The sequence below is a fragment of the Pseudophryne corroboree genome, chromosome 5 (assembly GCF_028390025.1).
Source record: "Pseudophryne corroboree isolate aPseCor3 chromosome 5, aPseCor3.hap2, whole genome shotgun sequence".
Classification (NCBI taxonomy): domain Eukaryota; kingdom Metazoa; phylum Chordata; class Amphibia; order Anura; family Myobatrachidae; genus Pseudophryne; species Pseudophryne corroboree.
The window spans coordinates 767721892-767739258 of NC_086448.1; positions in this window are offsets into that span (position 1 = coordinate 767721892).

The following is a 17367-nucleotide window of genomic DNA, read 5'->3' on the forward strand; positions in this document are numbered from 1 at the left end:
CTGTAGGGGCCTTCCTGGCCTCACACCAAGCAACATATTTTCGCCATATACGGTGATAATGCTTTGCTGTCTCGTCCTTCCTAGGCTTTATCAGCGTAGGAATAACTTCATACGGAATGCCTTTTTCTGCTAGGATCCGGCGTTCAACCGCCATGCCGTCAAACGCAGCCGCGGTAAGTCTTGAAACAGACAGGGCCCTTGTTGCAACAGGTCCTGTCTGAGAGGCAGAGGCCATGGGTCCTCTGTGAGCATTTCTTGCAGTTCCGGGTACCAAGTCCTTCTTGGCCAATCCGGAACAATGAGTATTGTTCTCACTCCTCTTTTTCTTACAATTCTCGGCACCTTTGGTATGAGAGGAAGATGAGAAAACACATAGACCGACTGGAACACCCACGGTGTTACTAGTTCATCCACAGCTATCGCCTGAGGGTCCCTTGACCTGGCGCAATACGTTTTTAGCTTTTTGTTGAGGCGGGACGCCATCATGTCCACCTGTGGCAGTTCCCATCGATTTGCAATCTGCGTGAAGACTTCTTGATGAAGTCCCCACTCTCCCGGGTGGAGGTCGTGCCTGCTGAGGAAGTCTGCTTCCCAGTTGTCCACTCCCGGAATGAACACTGCTGACAGTGCGCTTACGTGATTCTCCGCCCAGCGAAGAATTCTGGTGGCTTCTACCATCGCCACCCTGCTCCTTGTGCCGCCTTGGCGGTTTACATGAGCCACTGCGGTCTGACTGGATCAGAACCGGTTGGTCGCGAAGCAGGGTCTCCGCTTGACTTAGGGCGTTGTATATGGCCCTTAGTTCCAGGATATTGATGTGAAGGCAAGTCTCCTGCCTTGACCACAGCCCTTGGAAATTTCTTCCCTGTGTGACTGCCCCCCACCCTCGGAGGCTTGCATCCGTGGTCACCAGGACCCAGTCCTGAATGCCGAATCTGCGACCTTCGAGAAGGTGAGCACTCTGCAGTCACCACAGGAGAGACACCCTGGCTCTGGGGGATAGGGTGATTAACCGATGCATCCGAAGATGTGATCCGGACCACTTGTCCAGTAAGTCCCATTGGAAGGTCCTCCTATGGAACCTGCCAAAGGGAATGGCCTCGAATGATGCCACCCTCCTTCCCAGGACTCGAGTGCAGTGATGCACTGACACCTGTTTTGGTTTTAATAGATTCCTGACCAGTGTCACGAGCTTCTGAGTTCTCTCTATCGGGAGATAAACCCTTTTTCTGGTCTGTGTATAGGATCATGCCTAGGAGAGGCAGATGAGCTGTAAGAACCAACTGCGACTTTGGAATATATAGAATCCAGCCGTGTTGCCGTTTCACTTCCAGAGAAAGTGATACGCTGATCAGCAACTGCTCTCTTGATCTCGCTTTTATGAGGAGATCGTCCAAGTACGTGATAATAGTGACACCTTGCTTCCGCAGGAGCACCATCATTTCCGCCATTACCTTGGTGAATATTCTCAAGGCCGTGGAGAGACCAAACGGCAACGTCTGAAATTGGTAATGACCATCCCGTACCGCAATTCTGAGGTACGCCTGATGAGGTGGATAAATGGGGACATGAAGGTATGCATCCTTTATGTCCCGAGTCACCATAAAATCTCCCCCTTTCAGGCTTGCAATAACCGCTCTTAGCGATTCCATCTTGAACTTGAACCCTTTCAGGTATATGTTCAGGGATTTTAAATTCAATATGGGTCCGACCGAACCGTCTGGTTTCGGGACTACAACATGGTCGAATAATAACCCCCTCCTTGTTGAAGGAGGGGAACCTTGACCAACACCTATTGAAGATACAATTTATGAATTGCAGTTAACACTGTTTACCTCTCGTGGGGGGAAGCCGGCAGGGCCGTCGGTGAGGGGGCATCTTCTCAAAGTCCAGCTTGTATCCCTGAGACACAATATCTATTGCCCAGGGATCTAACAGGGAGTGAACCCACTTGTGGCTGAACTGACGAAGGCGTGCCGCCACCGGGCCTAGCTCCGCCTTGCGGTGGATTTTTGTAGAGGCCGGGGAGTACTTCTGTTCCTGGGAACTAGCTGTGTTGTGCAGCTTCTTTCCTGTGCCCCCGCCTCTGGCAAGAAAGGACGCACCTCGGACTTTCTTGTTTCTTTATTCGAAAGGCTGCATTTGATAATGTCGTGCTTTCCAAGGCCGTGCAGGAATATAAGGCAAAATATCAGAATTACCAGCTATAGCTGTGTAGACCAGGTCCGAGAACCCTTCTCCACACAATCCTCAGCCTTCCACATGCCTCTTAAGTCGGCATCATCTGTCCATTGCATATTCTACAGGACACGTCAAGCAGAAATCGACATAGCTTTGACTCTAGGACCCAGTATACTCATATCTCTTTGGGCATGTTTTATATCTATCTATCTATCTATCACTTAAGACAGCATCTTTAATATATATATATATCTCTATATATACATATATATATATATATATATATATATATATATGTATATGCATACTAGGGTCTCAATCTCTGCTGATAAGGTACCTGTCCACGCTGCCACAGTGCTATAAACCCATGCCGACACAATCGCCGGTCTGAGTAGTGTACTAGAATGTGCACGCTATCTGCAGGATCCCTGAGAATAGCTAGTGCTACCTTCTGTGCAAACAGGACACCCTAGGGGAAGATTCCCAACACATCCTGGCCCTAGTGGGGAAAGGATACTGCCTGAGAATTTTTTGTGGGAAGCTGCAGTCTCTTGTCTGGAGATTCCCGCTCTTTTTCCTCATGAGAGGAGGGAAATTTACCTCAGTTTTCTTCCCCTTAACATGTATACACTTGTGTCAGGGACAAATGAGTAATCAGTGATATGCAAATCATCTTTTATTACAATAATCATATATTGAATACCTTTCAGCCATCTTGGCTGTAACTTTGCATTATCGTAGTCGACACTGGAGTCAAACTCCCTGTCGATATCAGTGTTTATTATTTTGGATAGTGAGCATTGAGAGACTCTGAAGGTCTCTGTGACACAGGGACAGACATGGGTAGATTTCCTGTCTGTTCTCTAATCATTTGTGCAATAAATTCACCTTAGCACTTACACATATCCAAACAGGTGTCGGCGTTGTCGACGGAGACACCCTCTCACACACATATTTGCTCTATCTCCTCCTTAGGGGAGCCTTTTACCTCAGACATGTCGACACACACGTACCGACACACCACACACACAGGGGATGCTCTATTTGAAGACAGTTCCCCACAAGGCCCTTTGGAGAGACAGAGAGAGAGTATGCCAGCACACACCCCAGCGCTATATGACCCAGGAATCACACAGTATCTTAGTGTTAACCCAGTAGATGCTGTATATATTGTTTTTACGCCAAATTTATGTGCCCCACCTCTCTTTTACACCCTCTCTATCGTGCAGGGGAGAGCCTGGGGAGCTTCCTCTCAGCGGAGCTGTGGAGAGAAAATGGCGCTGGTGAGTGCTGAGGAAGAAGGCCCCGCCCCCTCAGCGGCGGGCTTCTCCCGCGATTTTGTGTAAAATTAATGGCGGGGGCTCATGCATATAACAGTGTCCAACTGTATATATGCTGCTTTTGCCAGGAGGTACTTAATTGCTGCCCAGGGCGCCCACCCCTGCGCCCTGCACCCTACAGTGACCGGAGTGTGTGGGTTAGTGTGGGAGCAATGGCGCATAGCTGCAGCGCTGTGCGCTACCTCATGTGAAGACAGGAGTCTTCTGCCGCCGATTTCGATGTCTTCTTGCTTCTGCCGGCTTCTGTCTTCTGGCTCTGCGAGGGGGACGGCGGCGCGGCTCCGGGAACGGACGACCAAGGTTAAGATCCTGTGTTCGATCCCTCTGCAGTTAATGGTGTCCAGTAGCCTAAGAAGCGCAACCTAGCCGCAGTTAGTAGGTTTGCTTCTCTCCCCTCAGTCCCTCGTAGCAGAGAGTCTGTTGCCAGCAGAAGCTCTCTGAAAATAAAAAACCTAACTAAAATACTTTCTTATTAGCAAGCTCAGGAGAGCCCACTAAAAGCACCCAGCTCTGGCCGGGCACAGATTCTAACTGAGGTCTGGAGGAGGGGCATAGAGGGAGGAGCCAGTGCACACCAGTAGTACTAAATCTTTCTTAGAGTGCCCAGTCTCCTGCGGAGCCCGTCTATTCCCCATGGTCCTTACGGAGTCCCCAGCATCCACTAGGACGTTAGAGAAAGGGGTATTAGTGAGTGAGGCAGGAATGGATGAGAAGCTACTTTAAGTATGTAGGGCCCCGGTCATATAGGGCTTTGACAGTCGGTAAAGCCAATCTTGATAAACAATTTGCAAACTTACGGTTAGTTAATAGCCAGGCGGCTGCATTTTGTACCAGCTGCAAGTGGTGCAATACTTTTATAATGTATAAAATTGTATTGTCTAGATTACCGTACAATAAAATCCATTTATTATTTTGGTGTGTTCTCCGGCGGTTTCATGGAGGGGCACCTTGATGCTACCAGTTCTCAACAACATCCTACCACAAGTGAGCCTATTTTAAAAGCAATATTATGGGGCTAATTGAGGTTGGATCGCAAATTGCGATCCGGACGGAATCTTTGCGGGGGTGCCGCGGGCGCATGCGCAGCGGGCCCTACTGCGTATGCGTCCGCATTTTCTGTGGGGGCCGCAGAAAATGCGGTCGCCTCTGCCTGTCAATCAGGCAGAGGCGGTCGCGGGGCGGGAGGGGGGTGGCAACGCTCCGTTTTTAGGGAGGAAACGGGGCATTGCGGGGATGGGGCAACCTGAACGGTGGGCTGTGCGGCGTGAACGGGGCATGTCGGGGGCGCGGCAGCTTCGTGACATCACACGCAGCTGCCGCGACAGGTAAGATGACTCTGGGACTCCTGCGGCCGCAGCTAAGCTGCGCCAGCAGGAGTCAACATTAGTTTCTCTGACGTCCTAAGTGGATGCTGGGACTCCGTAAGGACCATGGGGAATAGCGGCTCCGCAGGAGACTGGGCACAAGTAAAGAAAGCTTTAGGACTACCTGGTGTGCACTGGCTCCTCCCACTATGACCCTCCTCCAGACCTCAGTTAGAATCTTGTGCCCGGCTGAGCTGGATGCACACTAGGGGCTCTCCTGAGCTCCTAGAAAGAAAGTATATTTTAGGTTTTTTATTTTACAGTGAGATCTGCTGGCAACAGACTCACTGCAGCGAGGGACTAAGGGGAGAAGAAGCGAACCTACCTAACTGGTGGTAGTTTGGGCTTCTTAGGCTACTGGACACCATTAGCTCCAGAGGGATCGACCGCAGGACCCGACCTTGGTGTTCGTTCCCGGAGCCGCGCCGCCGGCCCCCTTACAGAGCCAGAAGCAAGAAGTGTTCCGGAAAATCGGCGGCAGAAGACTTCTGTCTTCAACAAGGTAGCGCACAGCACTGCAGCTGTGCGCCATTGCTCCTCATGCACGCCTCACACTCCGGTCACTGATGGGTGCAGGGCGCTGGGGGGGGGGGGGCACTGAGGGCAATATAAACACCTTGGCTGGCAAATCATCACAATATATAGTCCCAGGGCTATATATGTGATAAATTACCCCTGCCAGAATCCATGAAAAAAGCGGGAGAAAAGTCAGCCGAAAAAGGGGCGGGGCTATCTCCCTCAGCACACTGGCGCCATTTTTTCTTCACAGTGCAGCTGGAAGACAGCTCCCCAGGCTCTCCCCTGTAGTTTTCAGGCTCAAAGGGTTAAAAAGAGAGGGGGGCACTAAATTTAGGCGCAATATCTGTATACAAGCAGCTATTGGGGGAAAAATCACTCAGTTATAGTGTTAATCCCTGCATTATATAGCGCTCTGGTGTGTGCTGGCATACTCTCTCTCTGTCTCCCCAAAGGACTTTGTGGGGTCCTGTCCTCAGTCAGAGCATTCCCTGTGTGTGTGCGGTGTGTCGGTACGGCTGTGTCGACATGTTGGATGAGGAAGGTTATGTGGAGGCGGAGCAGAGGCCGATAAATGGGATGTCGCCCCCTGTGGGGCCGACACCAGAGTGGATGGATAGGTGAAAGGTATTAACCGACAATGTCTACTCCTTACATAAAAGGCTGGATGACGTAACAGCTGTGGGACAGCCGGCTTCTCAGCCCGCGCCTGCCCAGGCGTCTCAAAGGCCATCAGGGGCTCAAAAAACGCCCGTTACCTCAGATGGCAGACACAGATGTCGACACGGAGTCTGACTCCAGTGTCGACGAGGTTGAGACATATACACAATCCAGTAGGAACATCCGTTGCATGATCTCGGCAATGAAAAATGTGTTACACATTTCTGACATTAACCCAAGTACCACATAAAAGGGGTTTTATGTTTGGGGAGAAAAAGCAGCCAGTGTTTTGTTCCCCCATCAGATGAGTGAATGAAGTGTGTAAAGAAGCGTGGGTTCCCCCGATAAGAAACTGGTAATTTCTAAAAAGTTACTGCTGGCAAAAAAAGGAAAAAGGGTACCTTTCCCGCCAGAGGATAGGTCACGTTGGGAGATATCCCCTAGGGTGGATAAGGCGCTCACACGTTTGTCAAAAAAGGTGGCACTGCCGTCTGGGGATACGGCCACTTTGAAGGAACCTGCTGATAAAAAGCAGGAGGCTATCCTGAAGTCTGTATATACACACTCAGGTACTATACTGAGACCTGCATTTGCCTCAGCATAAATAGTGCTGCTGCAGCGTGGTCTGATACCCTGTCAGATAATATTAATACCCTAGACAGGGATAATATTTTGCTAACATAGAGCATATTAAAGACGTCGTCTTATATATGAAGGATGCACAGAGGGATATTTGCCGGCTGGCATCCAGAATTAATGCAATGTCCATTCTGCCAGGAGGGTATTAGAGACCCGGCAGTGGACAGGTGATGCTGCCTTTAAAAGGCACATGGAGATTCTGCCTTATAAGGGTGAGGAATTGGAATTGTTTGGGGATGGTCTCTGGGACCCAGAGCCGGCCATAGGTATAGGCAAACTAGGCAATTGCCTAGGGCATTTGATATGCCTAGGGGCATCAGCAGCTTCTGTTGATTAAAATGACATGCGGCATGCCTATATTCTGTGTGTAGCATTTCATATGCAGATACAGCCACAGTCTCACACAGTATATAGGCATGCTGCATATCATTTTAATCAGCAGAAGCTGCTTGTGCATCCTAGCCACATAGCAATGCAAATAAGTTTCATTTTAATAGAAAAAAGGTGCCCAACGTTAGCATTGAGGCAAGATTTATGAGGACACATCTGTATCCAAGCAGAGGCAGAGGTCACAGTGTTAGTGGCATGACTGTGTGCATGTGAGTGGGTTGGTTGTGCAGTAGTGTTCGGAATATGTGTAAGGAGCATTATGTGTGTCATATAAAAATGCATTAATAATGTGCAACATATGTGTGTCATTATGTATATAAGAGCATTAATAATGTGCGGCATATGTGTAACAGGGTACTACTGTATGTGTGTCATGTGTATAGGGGCACTAATAATGTGCAGCAAATGTGTAGGGGGCACTATGTGTGTCATTATGTGTATAACGGCATTAATAATGTGCGGCATATGTGTAAGGGACATTATGTGTAAAAGGGCATTAATAAAGGCTGTCATAGGGGGCGTGGCCTAACGGGCAACAGGGAAGGCTGTGATCCTTTGGAGCTCCAGGCTGAATCTATTAATAAACGTGCCCAAGCCTACCCTAAATACTCTCTGCCGGCCTTTTTCTCACACACCCGAACCTGCTGACCCGTCCGGCGCCGGGAGCCGGGTGCTGCGGAGTCGGGGGGGCCCCGTTTCGCCCTTTGCAGTCTGCGGCCTACCTCTGGTGTTGGAGCCGGGGCCTTGATTTTTGTGGCGGGCCGCCGACGCGAGCCGTTTGCTGGACCCGGACCATCCCACCACCCACCGCGGATCGCCTGCTCGGCTGACACCCACCGCTGCGGAGATCGCCGTCGCGCTGCCGGTGGACACAGCCAGGAGCCGAGGAGAGCCGGGACCACCTGAGGTGAGGGCTGCTGCGAGCGGCGGCGGCCATCTTGTGGTTGGCGCCGCCGTATACACTAACAGTGCTGCAATCGCTGGGACGTTTTTCTGGGGTCCCCAGACCTGACACCTCACCCCCAGCGCCCTCCCTATGCTGACCCCGTGCTCTGGTGGCCACTGAAACAGATAAGACCAGCAGCACCAGACATCTCCGGCGGCCATCTTGGGATTGGCGTCACCTCAAGATCTATTCCACAGCTTATACCTCCTGCACTACAGAGACAGCAGAGCCGGAAGATCTGCTAGGTCTCCCCTCACTACCCCAAAGGCTAGATCTCTTGTTGAGGCCCGCTGGTCCACCCTGACCCGCCCACGACCTGGTGACCCCCCAACTGTTTCTCCCTCGCACTCACCACCAGAGGCGCTAAACACCACCCGCAACTCACAAATCCTCATCAACTCCGAGGCTTTTAGTGGAGATTGGCGGGGACACGCCGGCCACTGCCCATCACACCGGGCAACTGTTGCTGCTGTTACAATCCAACACCCGGTCCCCCCTCCTAGGTGGCTTCTGGACACTAAACGTACCACCCCTCCGGTCCAAGTCTCCCCACAGGAGCGAGGCCGCCTCAGCCTTCAGCTCCGCACCTATTTTTCTCATTGTTGCACTCACTTATCTACAATACGCGACCGCACAACGCGGCAACGGAGCGCTGCCTCTGATCTACCAACGGTCACCCACGGCCACGACTGTGACGCCCGACCCGCAGCCCGCGGACCTCCTCTGCCGCGGTGACTAACATACTCACAAGCGGCACCGATTGGGTATACTTCAACTCTCTAAAACACCCACCAATTCTCATGTTCCACTGATCACATCATAACTCAGCCCTCCAGTGGTTCCCTCTCTGGCAATTAATTAGTCCTACCCTAACGCTTTGTGTGGTCCCCTTTCCCTCCATACCCACCCACCAAGGTGCAAACATGTCCAAACCCAACCCGAACACAAGAAGACGTGCGGGTACAGACATTTCCCAACATTTCACCAAAACCGACAAAGGCGACAAACCCTCCCAGCCCTCTGGCCCTCCCTCTCCCAGCCTATCGTTTCCAGGTGGAGTTGACCCGCTACCCTCGCCCGCCCCATCGACCAAAGAGGATATCATGGCTCTAAAGTCGCTCATAAAGGACTTTAAAGAATCACTAGAAACCAAGCTCGACAGAGCAGTTACCTCTATTAGATCGGATATCTCATCCTTATCCTCCAGAACCTCCAAACTGGAAGCCAGACAAGACGTCCTCCAAAAAGACCATATAGAAACGGTCAGAGATATAGACCATCTAATCCAAGACATAACAGCTCCGATCCAAGAACGAGGACTTGGAAAATCGCGAAAGGAGAAATAACCTCAGAATTCGCAACATTCCTGAGTCCATACTCCCGGCAACCCTCGAAACATATCTCCAAAGGCTGTTCTCCACTCTTTTGCCAAGTGCAGCTTCTCGAGAGCTGCCCCTAGAGAGAGCTCACAGAGCCCTCCGCCCTAGACCCCGAGATGGCGAACCCCCGAGAGACGTTATCATGCGCTTCCTCAACTTCAAGGATAAAGAGATGGTCCTTCTCCCGACCCGGGGCAAACCACATATAATGTTCGAGGATGTCAAACTACAATTTTTTCAGGACTTAGCCCCCTCCACTATACTTAAAAGGAGGGAACTCAGAGAACTAACATCAGCTCTACGCACACGTGGTATACGCTACCGTTGGGGTTTCCCCTTCAAACTCCTGGTCGAATATAATGGGAAAACAGTCATCATTAAAGACCCGAGAGATGGAAATGACTTCCTATCACACCTGGAGGACTCTGACCCACTTGCCGACTACAGCTCTGGGCATCACCCACCCTGATTATCTCAGCACCTATAACCACATTGACAACTCGTTCATTATATTGTTATAATATTCCTGTTGACTACCTGTTTTAGTTTTACATCTTGACCGTTCCATCTACATACTGTATATTATCTACCCTCACCTTTCTACAGCCCACCTCGCTAGCCCCACTATTTGAAGCCCCATGGTTTAAGCTACCCCCCTGGGCCCGCCCTCAAACATACCTCATGCAACACACAGACAACCAACACACACTCGCTATCCCTATATGGGAACTAAGATGTTCAATTCGAAAATCTAACTACAGTTTAGTTCTGTTGGTATTGATGTAGTATTGCTATTACCGTACTTATTGTTTGACCTTGCATGCTACCTTTTGACCACACACCACCTACACAAAGACTCATCCGCCTCTCAGCTGCTAGTGCCTCTATCACACAGACCACCACTGGAGGGACGTGTTCCTTCAACCCCTGTACTTACCACACAAGCCCACACAGGCCCACACTGTTGTTTTCAAGCATCTAGGCCCCCCCCCCCCCCACCTCCTCCCCACCTCCCCACCTGTGCCCGTTCCTTTTCGCTGGTCGTAAGGAACTCCTACACAGGCTCACCCTACCTCCCCCCCCCCCCTTTTTTTTTTTTTTTTTTTATCCTTTCTCTCTTCTTCTCTTTTCTTTTCCCTGTCCCTTCTCTTTTTCTCACTTACATTCCATTTTCTCATCCTCCTCTCCTCTTACGCCCCCCTCTTTCTCCTACATTTCTCCTCTGTGCACTCTCCTAACGCCACAAAAGATGCCCCTGCTCCTGGCGTCCTTGAACACCAAGGGTCTCAATACCCCCCAGAAACGCTCGTCCCTGTTCCGCTCGCTTCAAACCCTAAAAGCGGGAATCGTGCTCATTCAAGAAACTCACTTCAAATCCCGATCGCACCCTTCCCTAACCACTAAACGCTATCCAACGGCCTTTTACTCTTCAAGTCAATCGAAACACAATGGGGTGGCCGTCCTGATCCACTCCAAAATCCCATTCACACTCCATTCGACCCACACAGACTCGGATGGCCGATATATCATTCTGACGGGGACGCTCGGACATCTAGAATGCACGATTGCCACTGTCTACGCCCCCAACTCAGGGCAACCCTCTTTTTTTAACACCTTTTTCTCAGATCTAAACAAAATCAGAAAAGGTTACTTAATATTAGGAGGGGATTTCAACACTGTCCCAGACACCGATCTAGATAAATCCTCTGGTCAATCCCGCCCCCACCGAGATTCTCCCTCACGCTCTTTAAATAAACACATCCTCGAATCTGGTCTCTTCGACGTTTGGCGAGCTCTCAACCCAACAGCCAGAGACTATACCTTCTTCTCGACCCCACACCAATCATACTCCCGAATCGATCTATTTTACTGCGGCGCATTGCTCTCCCAACACGTACTAGACTCATCTATCCTCACTAATCCTTGGTCTGATCACTCTATTATCACCGCCTCCTTCGACTTCCTTGACACCCCGACTACTCGCCCCAATTGGAGACTAAACGAAACGCTCTTAAAAATCCCTCAATTCCAGGAAAAGATCAAGCTAGCTTTAGCCGACTATTTTTCCCTAAACATGACTGACTCTATGTGCACCCCACTAATCTGGGAAGCCCACAAAGCCGTAATCAGGGGACACATCATTAACTACGCGTCACATAGGAACAAAGATCGCAAACAAAAAATATCGTCCCTCACAGTTGAGGTCCACAACTTGGAAACACAACATAAGCAACGACCCTCGCAACCTCTCTACTCAAAGCTCACTTCCACCAGGGCCACTCTGAACGCGCTGCTAGCCGAAAAAACCGAGCACTCACTCCGCTGGCTGAAACAAAAATTCTACGAAAAAAGTAATAAAGCCGATTCACTATTGGCCGGCAGATTGAGGGCTCGGAAAGCGCACACTGCTATTCCGGCTATCAAAGACGAACATAACATCCTCCAATACAACCCAAAGACTATCAATTCTCTCTTTCGAACGTATTATGAGCAGCTCTACAATTTACCAGACACTTCCTCCACAATAGACCCGACCCACCCCACGATTACAGACTACTTAGCCTCCGCAGACTTGCCTCATATCGACACCAACACCTCCACGGCCTTGAACAAACCCATCACCCCCGAGGAATTATCCCTTGCCATTAGTAGTCAGAAACCATCTAAGGCCCCGGGCCCGGATGGCTACCCAATGTCATACTATAAAACTTTTCAACCCGCACTACTCCCCCACCTCACGTCATTATTCAACCTTATCTTGGATGGATCTTCCTTTCATCCCCACACCACCAAGGCCGTCATTACCGTGATCCCAAAACCCAATAAAGATCCCCAATTCATTTCTAACTATAGACCCATATCACTTTTAAACTCAGATCTGAAAATCTTCGCCAAAGTACTAGCTAATAGACTTAACCCTATTCTCCCCACGCTCATACACCCCGACCAAGTGGGCTTTGTTCAATCCAGACAGGCACTCGACAACACTAGGCGTGTCGTGGATATCATCGACCACATTAATCTCCACAAGATCCCATCCCTGACCCTTGCCCTAGGCGCAGAGAAGGCCTTTGACAGAGTTTCTTGGCCCTTCATGCAACAGACTTTACAACGTTTTGGCCTTCAAGGTAAATTTCTCCAAGCCATACAAGCACTATACCAAAACCCCTCGGCCTCGGTTCTCTCTAATGGCCTACTTTCGGACCCCCTCAAAATTTCAAATGGCACACGACAGGGATGCCCACTATCTCCCCTTATATTCGCACTCATCATCGAACCCCTTGCAAGCCACATCCGGACTAACCCTGACATCACGGGAGTCCAAGTCAACCATACTCAATACACCATCTCCCTCTTTGCCGATGACATTCTCCTGACCCTGACAAACCCAACTATTTCTCTCCCAAACCTTTTCCACGAACTAGCCATATATGGCAATCTTTCGGGTTATAAAGTTAATCAGACTAAATCCGAAGCCCTCTCTTTGCACATCCCCAAACTAACTAAGCTACAACTACAACAGAATTTTAACTTTTCCTGGCGCAGACGCTCCCTCAAATATCTCGGAATCTCCATCACCAAATCTTACAACTCACTCTACAAAGCTAACTACCCCCCTCTCATCACGTCAATCCTCACTGATATCCAACAATGGGAATCTTACTTTCTCTCTTGGGTGGGACGAATTAACGCTATAAAAATGAATGTCCTTCCCAAACTTCTCTACCTATTTCAGACACTCCCAATCTCCGTGCCCACCCAGACTCTTAACAAACTCCAGTCTTCCCTCTGTAAATTTATCTGGAACCACAAAAAGCCTAGAATCCGACGAGATATCTTAGCCAAACACTCTAAAAACGGGGGTCTAGGCCTCCCTATCCTTCAACGCTATTATGACTCGGCCAGACTAAGCCAATTGGCTGCCTGGCATGCCCCAGAACACACTAAAAGATGGGTCGATCTAGAGAGCGATTTGTTGGGAGTCCCCTCCATCTCTTACTTGCCCTGGCTCTCTAGCAATATACGCACCCCATCCTATCGTACCTCCCCCGCAATAGAATTGACACTTACACATTGGCGACACCTGAACAAAAAATTAAAATTATCAAGCCACCATTCCCCCCTGACTCCCATCTGGAGCAACCCTGCATTTACCCCGGGACTTTCTCGGGAAATGGCCCGCCCCTGGATCATGGCAGGAGTTACCAGAATACACCACTTCACAGGGACGCACTCTATTAAATCATTCTCTGACCTACAAACGGCGCACAACCTACCTAACTCACTGTTCTATCAGTACCTACAAATCCGCCACTTCCTTTCCTCTCTACAATTAAAGTTCCCTCTATCGACCCCCACACCTCTTGAGAGACTCTGCATCTACAACCCCACCAGTAGAGGCACCATCTCCCTCCTCTACAAAACTATCCTCAGCCCCACACCCCCACCTCTTGAACCACACGAGATAGCATGGGAGGCTGACATGGAGTACCACCTAGAGGACGAGGGTTGGGATGCAATCCACACCGCAATTTCACAATGCTCCATCAGCGTGGCCATACGGGAAAACTCATACAAAATATACACTAGATGGTACCTGGTACCGGACCGACTGCACAGGATCTACCCCGACACCTCCAACCTTTGCTGGAGAAATTGCGGCCAAGTAGGCACATTCTACCATATTTGGTGGACCTGCCCAGTGATTGTTCAATACTGGGCAAAGGTCCGTAAGCTTATTTCTCGACTAATCGACTTACCAAAGCCCTTATCGCCCTTGAACCTCCTCCTCTGCTCTCCGCCCGAGCACATCTCCAAGGAATCTAAAAACCTAGTCCTCTTCATATCTTGCGCAGCAAAATACCAAATAGCAAGTAATTGGAAGAAACCCGAATCCCCCAACAGCCAGGCTCTCACAAATAGAATCTGGTTTGTGGCAAACATGGAATACATCACTAGCCTTCGCCATAACACAGTTAAAAAGTTCCATTCCACCTGGCTCCCATGGTACAGGCTCCACGACCGCCCCCTCCCAGGACTAAACTAATTAAAGACCCCACCTTGCAACCACAACCCCTCCTTCAATATCCCCTCCCCCCTATCTTTTTTTTTATAATTTTTTTTTTTCTTTTCCTTCTCTCTCTCTTCACTTCTTCTTTTCCTCTCTCTCTACCCTATCCTCTCACTCTTATTTTTTCCTCCTATCCTCTGGACTCACGTCCCATTAAAGACGCTGTTCAATTCCCTTGCTTTCTCCCTCCCCACATAGCTCTGGATTCTTCGGATTCCAGTTCTTCTCCCTATCAATCATACCACACTTTTCCATTGTTCTCTCAAAGAAGTTTACTTACATGTTTTGTTTTTGTAATGACCCCTCTGTTTTTACAATCTCTTGTTTACTGCTTGTATATCGACAATTGACTCATCTGTTTCTAACATAAAATAAAAATCATATGATGAAAAAAAAAATAAAGGCTGTCATAATGTGTAAGGTGCATTATGTTTATAAGGACATTAATAATGTGTCTCATATGTGTAAGGGGCATTACTGTGTGGAATTATGTGTATAAATGCATTACTAATGTGTGGCATTATATGTATAAGGTGCTCTACTATGTGGCCTTGCATATAGAAAGGGCACTACTGTGTTGTCTAATGTGAATAAAGAGCAATAAGGTGTGGTGTAATGTGAATAAGGAGCAATTCAGTGTGATGTAATGTGAATAAGGGGCTCTACTGTGAGGAGTAACGTTTATAAGGTTGAGTGATACAACTGTGGGATGTAATATGAATTATGGACACTATCACATGATCGAATGTGAATATAGTTGCAGTACTGTGTGGCGTAATTGGAATTGGGGATACTATTGTGTGGCCATGCCCCTTGTCAGCAAAAATACACCCCTTTTTGGGCTGTGTGCCAAATGTGCGAACTGTTCCTATTTAAAATATAGGGGGTACAAACACCAAAATAAGGACCGCTATGGGTGAGGGGTGATGGTGCTGGGAAAGAGGTGCAAGGTCAGAGGCGGAACCAGCGGTGGTGCTAGGGGGCACCAGCCAAAATCTTGCCTAGGGCATCATATTGGTTAGGGCCGGCTCTGCTGGGACCTCGTATCCACAGCAACAGCTGGGAAGAAAAATTTTTACCTCAGGTTTCCTCACAGCCTAAGAAAGCACCGTATTTTCAGGTACAGTCCTTTCGGCTTCAGAAAAGCAAGCGGGTCAAAGGCGCTTCCTTTCTGCACAGAGACAAGGGAAGAAGGAAAAAGCTGCACCAGACAGCCAGTTCCCAGGATCAAAAATCTTCCCCCGCTTCCTCTGAGTCCACCGCATGATGCTGGGACTCCACAGGTGGAGACAGGTGCGGTGGGGGCGCGTCTCGGGAACTTCAGGGACCAGTGGGCTTGCCCACAGGTGGATCCCTAGGTTCTGCAAGTAGTATCACAGGGATACAGGCTGGAGTTCGAGGCGACTCCCCCTCGCCGTTACCTCACATCAGCCTTGCCTGCTGCCCTCGGAGAAAGGGAGGTAGTACTGGCGGCAATTCACAAGCTGTACTTCCAGCAGGTGAAATCAAGGTACCCCTCCTTCAACAAGGCCGGGGTTACTATTCCAGAATGTTGTGGTACCGAAACCAGACGGTTCGGTGAGACCCATTCTAAAATTGAAATCCTTGAACACTTATATACGAAGGTTCAAGTTCAAAATGGAATCGCTCAGGGCGATTATTGCAAGCCTGGAGAATTTCATGGTATCAGTGGACATCAAGGATACTTACCTGCATGTCCCTATTTACCCTCTTCACCAGGAGTACCTCAAAATTGTGGTACAGGATTGTCATTACCAATTCCAGACGTTGCCGTTGGTCTGTCCCCGGCACCGAGGGTATTTACCAAGGTAATGGCCGAAATAATTATCCCGTACTTGGACGATCTCCTTATAAAGGCGAGGTCCAGGGAGCAGTTGTTCGTCAGAGTAGCACTATCTCGGGAAGTGCTACAACAGCACGGCTGGATTCTGAATATTCCAAAGTCGCAGCTGGTTCCTACGACGCGTCTACTGTTCCTGGGTATGGTTCTGGACACAGAACAGGAAAAAAGGGTTTCTCCCGGAGGAGAAGTCCTAGGAGTTGTCGTCTCTAGACAGAGACCTCCTAATACAAATACAGGTGTCGGTGCATCAATGCACGCGAGCCCTGGGAAAGATGGTAGCTTCTTACGAAGAAATTCCATTCGCCAGGTCCCATGCAAGGATCTTCCAGTGGGATCTGTTGGACAAGTGGTCCGGGTCGCATCTTCAGATGCATCGGCGGATAACCCTGTCTCCAAGGGCCAGGGTGTCGCTGTTGTGGTGGCTGCAGAGTGCTCATCTTCTAGGGAGCCGCAGATTCGGCATACAGGACTGGGTCCTGGTGACCACGGATGCCAGCCTTCGAGGCTGGGGGGCAGTCACACAGGGAAGAAACTTCCAAGGACTATGGAAAAGTCAGGAGACTTCCCTACACATAAATATTCTGGAACTAAGGGCAATTTACAATGCCCTAAGTCAGGCTAGACCCCTGCTTCAACACCGGCCGGTGCTGATCCAGTCAGACAACATCACGGCGGTCGCTCATGTAAACTGACAGGGCGGCACAAGAAGCAGGATGGCGATGGCAGAAGCCACAAGGATTCTCCGATGGGCGGAAAATCATGTGTTAGCACTGTCAGCAGTGTTCATTCCCGGAGTGGACAACTGGGAAGCAGACTTTCTCAGCAGACACGACCTCCACCCGGGAAAGTGGGGACTTCATCCAGAAGTCTTCCAAATGATTGTACACCGTTGGGAAAGGCCACAGGTGGACATGATGGCGTCCCGCCTCAACAAACAGCTACAAAGATATTGCGCCAGGTCAAGGGACCCTCAGGCGATAGCTGTGGACGCTCTGGTAACACCGTGGGTGTACCAGT